This window comes from Cibotium barometz, chromosome 29 (assembly GCF_041138505.1).
Source record: "Cibotium barometz isolate CiBa-2024 chromosome 29, ASM4113850v1, whole genome shotgun sequence".
In the NCBI taxonomy this organism is placed as follows: domain Eukaryota; kingdom Viridiplantae; phylum Streptophyta; class Polypodiopsida; order Cyatheales; family Cibotiaceae; genus Cibotium; species Cibotium barometz.
In genome coordinates, this window is record NC_141074.1 from 12,992,554 (window position 1) to 13,002,260 (window position 9,707).

General features: G+C 41.3%; 1 pseudogene; it reads left to right on the forward strand.

Annotated features, from left to right (window-relative positions):
- The first annotated feature begins 7,317 nt into the window (after positions 1-7,317).
- LOC147621864 (glucuronoxylan 4-O-methyltransferase 1 pseudogene) lies at positions 7,318-8,704 on the forward strand (annotated as a pseudogene).
- Positions 8,705-9,707: the final 1,003 nt, after the last annotated feature.

Consider the following 9,707-nt stretch of genomic DNA (forward strand, 5'->3'; position numbering starts at 1 on the left):
AAACATTGCCTCTCCAATGGATGCATGCATAGCATAGAAAACTCTAGTGAGGCTTTGGAGTGGTTGTTCTCCTCAACATAATTAGAGGGGAAAATATCCTGCAGAGATAGAGACATAAGAAAATGTAGAATCATAAGAAAATTTGAAACAAAAAATCCAATATTACCATGTTGTTAAAGCTGTGTTTATATTACACTGACAATTTGAAGGAAACCTTGGTCGTTGGCCTTGAATGTACAGGTCTCCAAGGGTATACACATGTTGCACTATGGCAACCAGTCCTTCCTTCTTAGTATGCTTGAAGCCTTGTAGCCACCCCTTCCAATGATACATGTAGCATATTCCCCAGTTAACGCACTCAATGTGGTCCCTTAGAGCTTGGCTGCATGTAGACCCAAGCCCCAACCCTGAATCTTCTTGGAGCCCAAACTCCATTCTCATCTCTTGTGTTATGTAGCACAAGCTCTTCCACCTTCTCCCTAGGCCATGGTGGTAAGAAAAGAGAAGAAGGGAAAAGAAAATTTTGTTCTACAACAAAGGAGTGGAGAGGAGAGAAAGTTCAGGGTTTTCAGTGCAGCAATGGAAAGCTTAAAAGAGGGTTAGAGTTTGAGAATAGGCTTCCTGAACCTAGAGTAGACTAAAGAGGGATAGAGTTTATGCAGCAATGGAGAGGGAGGGAGCTTGAGAGAGAGAGACAACGAGATTGAGAGGGAGGGAGCTTGAGAAGGAGGGAGAGCTTGAGAGGGATGGAGTTTCTACAGCAATGGAAAAGGAAGAAAGAGGGAGAGGTAGCTTGAGACTGAGGGAGCTTGAGAAGAAGGGAGAGCTAGAGAGGTATGGAGTTTCTGCAGTAATGGGAGAGCTTAGAAGAGGAAGAAAGAGGTTCAAAATGAGCTTTCCAAACCTAGAGTATGTTGGGGGGAAGTTTGAGAGGAAAAACACACTTTTCGAAAAAAAAATAAAAATTTTTAATTTTTAAGGTTTTTAATCTGCACGATTCTAGGTGGGGGGACCTCTAAGTTTGGGCCCAAAAGGTAGGGGGACAAGAGTATTAATTAGGCCCCATTAGCAAACCAAAGCCTAGGCCCCCTAGGGTCAAAGAAGTAAAAAATGTGCACCCAGCCCTCTTCCCATTGGTCCATTCCTAATCAAAAGTTAATCCAAGAGGCCCTCTTTTGGTCCAAAAAACTCCTAATGAAGCATGGGAGATAGTTTTTAGCAAGTGTATATACATGACGGTCTGATGAGATGGGAGATGCTCCAAACTTAGCTAAGATGATCTCATGCAAAGTTAATGCATTACTCTCGATCGTACATGAGAGCAATCATCAGGTGTAGTCTCTCTACTCTTTTCCACAATTATCCACTACAAGGTTTGGTCCTTCCCAAAAAGGGGTACCCTACATCATAGCGGAGCATACCAAAGTGTCCAAACAACCAACACTTGGTGAGAGGCTTTGAGAAGTGGGTCAAAAACATTGTCTCTATAGGCATGTGTTTCCTTTTGCAAGACATACATGGGAAGCTAGTGCCATGGAAAGGGTTGAGCCTATAAAAACCATTCTTAGGTAGACATAAGATGAGATAATCTACACCTAGACTCCTCCATAGAGAAAGGACTAGACAGACCCACACTTACCCCACCACTAGATTCTAGAGAGAGAAAATGAAATTTTAAAAAAAGGTGTTTAACTAGAACGTTTCTAACTAGAATATAGATCTCATGTGCAAAATCATAATGTAAATAGGAGTTTGTATGAAAGAGTCTTTTAGAGCGCAAGTTGGTTAATGGAAAACAAAAAGTAGTCTCTAGGACCAAAATTTTGAAAACTACTCATCCAAAACCCAAAACAAGTTATGTAAGATATGAAAATCCATCTCCTAAAATTTTATACATTATTAGGCCATCCAATCAATTTAAAAAATCTAGAGGATGCATGGATGCACTCACACCATAAATGCACGTGTGTGGAAACACAAACTCGGACCCACAACAGGTGGGACAATAGCAGTGTGTGGAAACCACCTTGAGAGCTTTAGAAAATAGTTGTAGAAGCCACCATCAAAGGGAAGAAGTATTAGAAAATGGACTATGGTTTTTGAAATAAATTAGATTGACAGGTTTAAGCCTTTTGAACAAATAAGCAAATGGTAAATATGGTCTAATTTAGGCATATGGCCCTTACAAGAGTCTAAATTTAAGAGGGGAGGTGTCGTGCACACCTGTGTGGGAGCCCAAATGAAGTAAATAATACCACATGAGCCTTATTAAGAGACAAAGGGACCTTGCATTTGATATTTTATTATAAATTCAGCCAAAATTGAACCTTTGAAGCACTTTTTTTAAATTTGAAACAAAACATTTTGTTCATTTCTTCTTCACTCTGAGAAAGCGCTAGAGGGTGGAACTAACTTCTACTATTTTTCTCCACTCAAGGTAGCTATCAAATCTTTCTCCCTTCATTTTCTAAGCATATTGAAGTGTTGAACTGTGAGTTCAAGCATCCTATATTTAGTATTTACTTTTCAAAGTTTATGAAAAATAGGTGAAAATTCAAAATCTTCATTGCTATGCTTTGAGCTTGTTTTGATCACTTAGGAGTGTTGTTTGATCATCCACCAATGGTATGGGAAAAATAACAATTTGATCAATGGCATGGGAAAAATAACAGTTTGATCAATGGCATGGGGAAAATAATAGTTTGATCATCCAATGGCATGGGAAAAATAGAAGCTGTCAGATGTGGCAGCTAGGTGAAGAGAAGAAGCTGTCAGATGTGCTTTATGTACCCCAAATAAAGAGAAATCTACTATCAATTACTACGATGATAGATCATGGGCTTGAAGTACACTTCAAGAAAATTGAAGAAAAAATTCTAGATGTTGTTGGAAAGGTAATTGCAAGAACCATGTGAAGCTTGCATAATGGGCAAGCAACAAGGCAAGGCATTTCCATAGGAAAGCAGCGATCGGGCAAAGACTCTTCTAGACTCGTGGTACATGCTAATCTTTGTGGTAAAATGTCTACCATTTCATTAGGGAGATCTTCTTACTTTATGCTATTAGTCGAACAATTATAGTAGGAAGATATGGGTTTTACTTTGGGATAAGGCTGAAGCTTTTAGAAAGTTCAAATAGTGGCATAAACTTGTGAAAAATGAGATAGGAAAGAAGGTGAAGAAGTTTCATACAGATCGAGGAGGATAATTCCTTCCAATGGAATTTGACAGCCTACTGAAAGGAGAATGGCATCAAGAGCTAACTCAAAAATTCTCACACATCTCAGCAAAATGGTGTTGTAAAACGCCACAATCAAACTATCATGGAGATGGCTTGATACATGTTGAAGGCAAAGGGTTTGCCCGATACACTTTGAGCTGAAGCTGAAACACATTAGTTTATGTCCTCAATCGGAGCTACACAAAAGCACTCAAGGATGTTACACCTCAAGAGGCCTACTCTGGTAAGAAACCTTCAATTTCTCATTTCAGAACATTTGGCTGTGAATGTTATGTGCATATTCCAGATGCATCCAGAAATAAGATAGATGCCAAAAGCAAGAAGTGTATCTTTCTTGGATATAGTCAAGAGTCGACGGCATATCGGCTCTATGATACAGAGGCAAAAAGGATTGTGGCCAGATGTGGTATTTATAGAGCAACTACTCAATGGAGGAAGGAGGTCCGTCCACTCTATCATCAACCAGATAAATAGTCCACCATGACCCCAACCCACCTGTCAGGTTTCCTCTCACAAGGAGGAGGCGTTTCGAGAGGATGAAGACTCTCACACATCACAACAGCCTGTTGTTGCACCACAAGGAAATCCACTTCTAAAGTGGACACAACAGCTCTTTGATGAACGTAATCCAATACCTGAGAAGCCAGAATCTTAGCAAATGGACCATGTAGATCAAGGAGAACAGAGGAGTAGACTAGCATCTGATCTCATCAATATGGCCTTAATGACTGAGATAATGGGAATAGTGAAGGAGCCAGCCACCTTGGATGAAGCCTTAGCAAATACAAAGTGGAAAGCCGTGATGCAGTCTAAGTTTAATATCATCATAAAGAAAAACACCTAGGAGCTAGTTGACCGACCACCAAACAGAAAGGTGATGGTACCAAATGGGTTTGGAAAGCTAAGTATAAGGTTGATATCTCACTTGAAAAATACAAAGCTAGGTTGGTTGCACAGGAATTTTCTCAAGGTAGAGGGTTTCAACTTCAATGAAACCTTTTCTCCCAAAGCACGCATGACAACTATCAGCGCGGTACTTGCATTGGCTGCTCACAAAAAGTGACCAGTCTTTCACATGGATATCAAATCAACATTTCTAAATGGGCATCTCAAGGAGGAGGTATATGTAGCTCAGCCACTGGGGTTTGAGATATGCTTGGATCAAAAAAGAAAGTTTGCAAGCTGAAGAAGACATTATATGGGCTGAAATAGGCCCCAAGGGCATGGTATCACAAGATAGACCAATTTTTCAAAAACATTGATTATCCCAAATGCCGTTGTCGAGAATGACAAGGTACTCAATCACCTATGTAGTACTCAATCTTGTGGTACACTTACTAGATGAATTGTCCATGTGCGGTGTTGTGCATGGATGATGGATGTTCTTCCTCAAGCGGTTCATGAAGACCTTGAAGGATTTTGTTAAGCAAAGAGCAAGGCTGGAAGGAAGCATGGCAGACAAGAAGCATGCATCCATATTTCAGAGGAAGAGCAAGGAGAATGGATAGAATATGATGAACAAGGTGAATACATTTTGTATTCTCAATAGTAAAGGTATGAAGAGGTGGGTGGCAAGGTATGAAGAGGTAAGAAGGATAAGAAATGAGGAGAGAAGAGTCGAGTGGCTTGCCATTTCTACCTAACCTTGCATCATGTCCAAAATATTGTAGCATTGAATGGCTTGATGAATAAATGAAAAAGGCATATAAATATAGAGAGGCGGTGACACAAGAGGAATGGTAGTACACAAGAAGATGCAAGCCTCAAGTAAGTGTGCCTCTATATCTCTTAACTAACCCAAATACAATCACATTATATGGTTATTTATTTTCATATATATAACTTGTTTGGTGTTGGTGACAACATAAGGTTTACAATGCCATGTGGTCCAAGGTAAGGCACTTTCGCAGTCAACGTTGTATAGATACAAAGGAAATACTCAAGATTACACAGAGTTGTGACAAGTTTTGAGTAAGAGAGTGGAGCTATGCGTAATTATTATGGCATGATTCAAAACATTCTAAAGGTTGGATTCATGACATTCCACATTTATATAGTGGATGTAAAATGGTGTGGTGTTGTCGAGATCCTGAAGCAATCATGAAAAAGCATCCAAATGGATTTATGGTGATTGACTCTACAAAGTTTTGGCAAATACACTCAGAGACACATTTGTGCTACCTCAACATTGTTAACAAGTAAAATCTAACCATACATATTTTATTCAAGCTTTTATTATATAGTTCTCCTTGTGCGTGTTTAATCAACACTTTGTGTGTCCTTTTGTATTAGGTTATGTTTCAATCGGACCTAAATGACAAGAAATGGTGGTGTATCATAGAAGTTACTCCTTGTTCAAAGAGTATTTTTTAAGAGGCAGACGTTAAAGAGCTCATGAAAGAAGTGGAAGTTAAAAAATGAACATGCGAAGGATCAAGTGCAAAATGTCGAGAGCGAGATACCACCAACCAATGAAGATGGTGTCCCTATGCAAGATGAGGACGAAGCAATTGAATCCGAACATACCAATGATGATGATGTGGATCCAGTCCATTATAGCTATGAGTGGGTGGAGATAAGGATCTTGAGATACACCAATGATGATGAAGATGATATGGAGTCCACTATAGCTATCAATGGCATAGATCTTTTTGTTGATCTTGCAATGGGTGGAGATATGGATCTTGAGATAGACCAATTAAAATGTATGGATTTAATTGAAGATGCGGCTGATGTCAGGCCAAGCCCACTTTAATACATTATTTATTTTCTCAATTAGCAAAACTATTTTCATTTTTATATATAAGTTCTTTTTAAATTTGATCATGTGGATCTCGGTCCTCCTCGAAAATGAAGATGCATTACGATTGGTCTCTGAGACTCTTATTAAGGCACCTATATTACCTCCCAACACAAACCAACACACATTAGTGTGATAATTGGTATGGCACCTCTATTACATCCTAACACAAACCAACACACATTTGCTTTTTGGTGTCTATGAAAGTTTTTCTCTCAAATATGCATGTGGAATTTTGTCTCAGTAGTTATATGTGCAGCTATACATGTGGTTAAATACAATCGCGTGCATAACCGTGCATATAGCCGTGTGTTGTAATGCAACACTCATACACTTAGTGTAGCAGCCACTTTCTCACGCTAGTGGCACAACTACATCACATGGCTATGCCCTCATCCTCTTGTAGTGCTACAATGTGTCCCCATCCGATAAAAAACATCCTTCAAATGTTGTGAGCATGTTGACAAGAGAACATTAAGTTGCTGACATCGGGTGCTTAATCAATGCCATCAAGACACAAAACCCCCTTCAATAAAAACCATCCTTCAAATGTTGTGAGCATGTTGACAAGAGCACATTAAGTTGCTACCATTGAGTGCTTAATGAATGCATCAAGACACAAAACCTTGATCTCATCAAACATTGAAATTACTTGACCTATCTCATAATTGTCTGCGGGGTTCTCAATTGTCCGTGGACCGCCCGTGCCCCCTCCCAAATTGTCCCACCATGAGCGCATGTTTCCCTAAGTGGACACACAAGAAGTCCGCCTTCTTCAAGGCAGACACATTTTACATTACGTCAATCAACCTCGTGTGTGAAGTTGAGGGCGGCTAGGTTGCTCTGTCCACCTTGACTAAAAAAGCCACGGTGCATTTAAGAAGCGAGGAGTATGGCATTGACGGCGCAAAAGTCGGGCGGACATCCCGAGGCATTATTAATAACTACCGAGATTTAAAGCGGCCCGGGTTTACCGCAACATGCCCGAGTTCCAACGCCAGGCCGAGTTTCGAACCCACGCCCCCCGCTAGCCACGCAAATGCTCTATTGCTACACCACACACGTTTCACAGGTCCATGGGCACATGACCTACTTATAACCCAACCCTTGCCCGCTCGAGTTCACCCCACGAAAATCGGACAACTACCTGTATTTCGTTTCGTGCACCCGACTTCACACCGTTGATGCCATCTTAAATGCACCATGCCTTTTATAGACTCTTTTATGGACGCGATGCATTAAAAATAACTGCAATATATATAATATATATAGCCGAACAAAAAATAGTATACCATCTACATATAGGAGAGCTAGCGTATACAAAATAGTAGAGCTAGTGTATAGTACACTACCTATATATAGCAGAGCTATGACTATGTAAAATGATGCTCTTCCTACTCCTGATTATATTCTAGAAACAATCGCCATAGCCATGCAACGATGCTCAACCGTCTTTACCGTCGTCGTCTTCCTATTATTATATGCCATAGCCATGGCTAAAGAGACCTTCTCCATTGCCACAGCCCAACCTTCAGGTGCTCCTCAGGAGGTTTTCCTTGCCTTTGAGACAGCCTGCTTTTTTCTCTAACTCGCTCAGCAGTGGCCGCAATGCCAAGTTTTCTTCAAGCCCCTGCAATGGAACCTTGAATATTGTTCTGCGCTGCGATTTCTCAGACGCCACAGCAAAGCTCGGCAAAATAGCGATGCGTTTCTCCCCCATCCGTCGCGCCATGGAGCACATCGGCAGGTTCTGGCCTCTGTTCATCCTGCTATTCATCGCCATCCTCGGCTTTGCTGGCATCGACATCTCCATGTTGGCAAGGGCGTCTTCTTACGGCGATGCAAGAAAGGTTACACAAAACCCTAGCAGGGGAGAAGGCAGAGCTCTTCCTTACCCTCTCATGATAGCCCTGGTCCACTACGCCACCACCAGCACCATCCCGCAGCAGACCCGAGAGGAAATCATGGTCACAGCCAACATCCTCGGCAGGAGAGGCCCCTGCAATTTTCTGGTTTTCGGCCTCGGCTTCGACAGCCCCCTCTGGCAAGCTCTGAACTATGGCGGCCGCACAGTCTTTCTTGAAGAAGACCCTAACTGGATCGCACAGATGGCCCAAGCTCATCCATCTCTGGAGTCCTACGTCGTCAACTACACCACAATGCTGTCAGAAGCAGACAATCTCCTTGCCTATGCAAGAAAACACAGAGAAATTTGCTCGCCACAGAAGGATGTGCTACAATCTGATTGCAAGCTTGCGATCAAAACCCTACCTCCGCAGATCTATGGCATCAAATGGGATGTGATCATGATTGATGCCCCCAGGGGTTATTTCCCGGAGGCTCCTGGTAGGATGAGTGTAATCTATAGCTCCGCTGTGATGGCTATGGCGGGGAAGAGCAAGCAAAGCACGGATATTCTCCTGCACGATGTGGATCGGCCTGTGGAGAAGGCATTCAGCACTGAGTTCCTCTGTCCCAACAACCTCATCGAGTCTTCTGGCAAGCTACGGCATTTCCAAATCTTTGGCGAGGGACCATCTCGCACCGCAGATTTCTGCACAAGTTCCTTGAAGAAAACGTAGACAAAATGCGTTACCATTTCAAGCCTAGGGCTTTTGAAACAATTTTTTGTAGCTAGTGTTGCGTTCTCCCGTTCAATATGGGTAAAGGAGTTTCTTTCTTCTTCTTTTTGTGCTCGTGTGCGTGTGTGCTTCTATGCCGCAGTAAAATAGCTAGTAGGTTTTGAACCCAACACCTCTTGCATGGGATTTCATCACCTTAAGGCTGTATCTTGATTGGGCACCTAAGTTTCTCGTCGTAAATCATTTTGATGAAGAATTATACAAGTTTGGGGGTATGAGAAAGACATTGGCGTGTGCGTTCGTGGCCAAGGTTGGCGTCATGCCTATTATATAGCCATTTATCTAGAGTGACCCCTTCAAAAAAAAGGTTAATAGTGAAAAAAATGGTCATAACCCTTCATTTTGAAGGCTGAACCATCCCATCAAAATTCATCCTTGCTTGTGGTAAATAGTGAAAAAATGGGCATAACCCTTTCTTGGCTTGTGGTAAATAGTGAAAAAATGGGCATAACCCTTCATTTTGAGGGGTTTCCCATCCCCTTCAAAATTCACCCTTGCTTGTGGTAAATAGTGAAAAATGGGCATAATCTTAACTTTGAAGGGTGACCCAGGTTCTTGTAGTGCTAAACAAGGTGGATTATTATATTGCAAACCTATACGTCCATAGTGCTATACAAGGTGGATTATTACATTGCAAATCTAGTTATCATTTTCTTTGCTATATTTTGTCAATCATTATAAAATACATTTGTATGAGGAATAAGTTTAAAAAATAAATTCATGTGGCATGGTTCTCTTATTTGATGTATCCCATAAAAATGGGAAGCTACTCCAATGTCTAAAGGTAGTGCATTGGAGTAAAGGTAGTGCAACGCTTCCATATGCTCGCAAAGTTAAATTGAAGATCCTCTCCATCATTCACAACGTCCAAGGACAGAAGTACCTTTAGGCAGGAGGGGGGAGGGAGGGGGTGAACTCTTTTTTGTACATTCGAAATCCCTACCTCTAGCCTAGAATTTAGGTTATAACTCTTTTTTGTACGTCCAAAATTCTCGCATCTAGCCTAAGATTTATTCATATATACG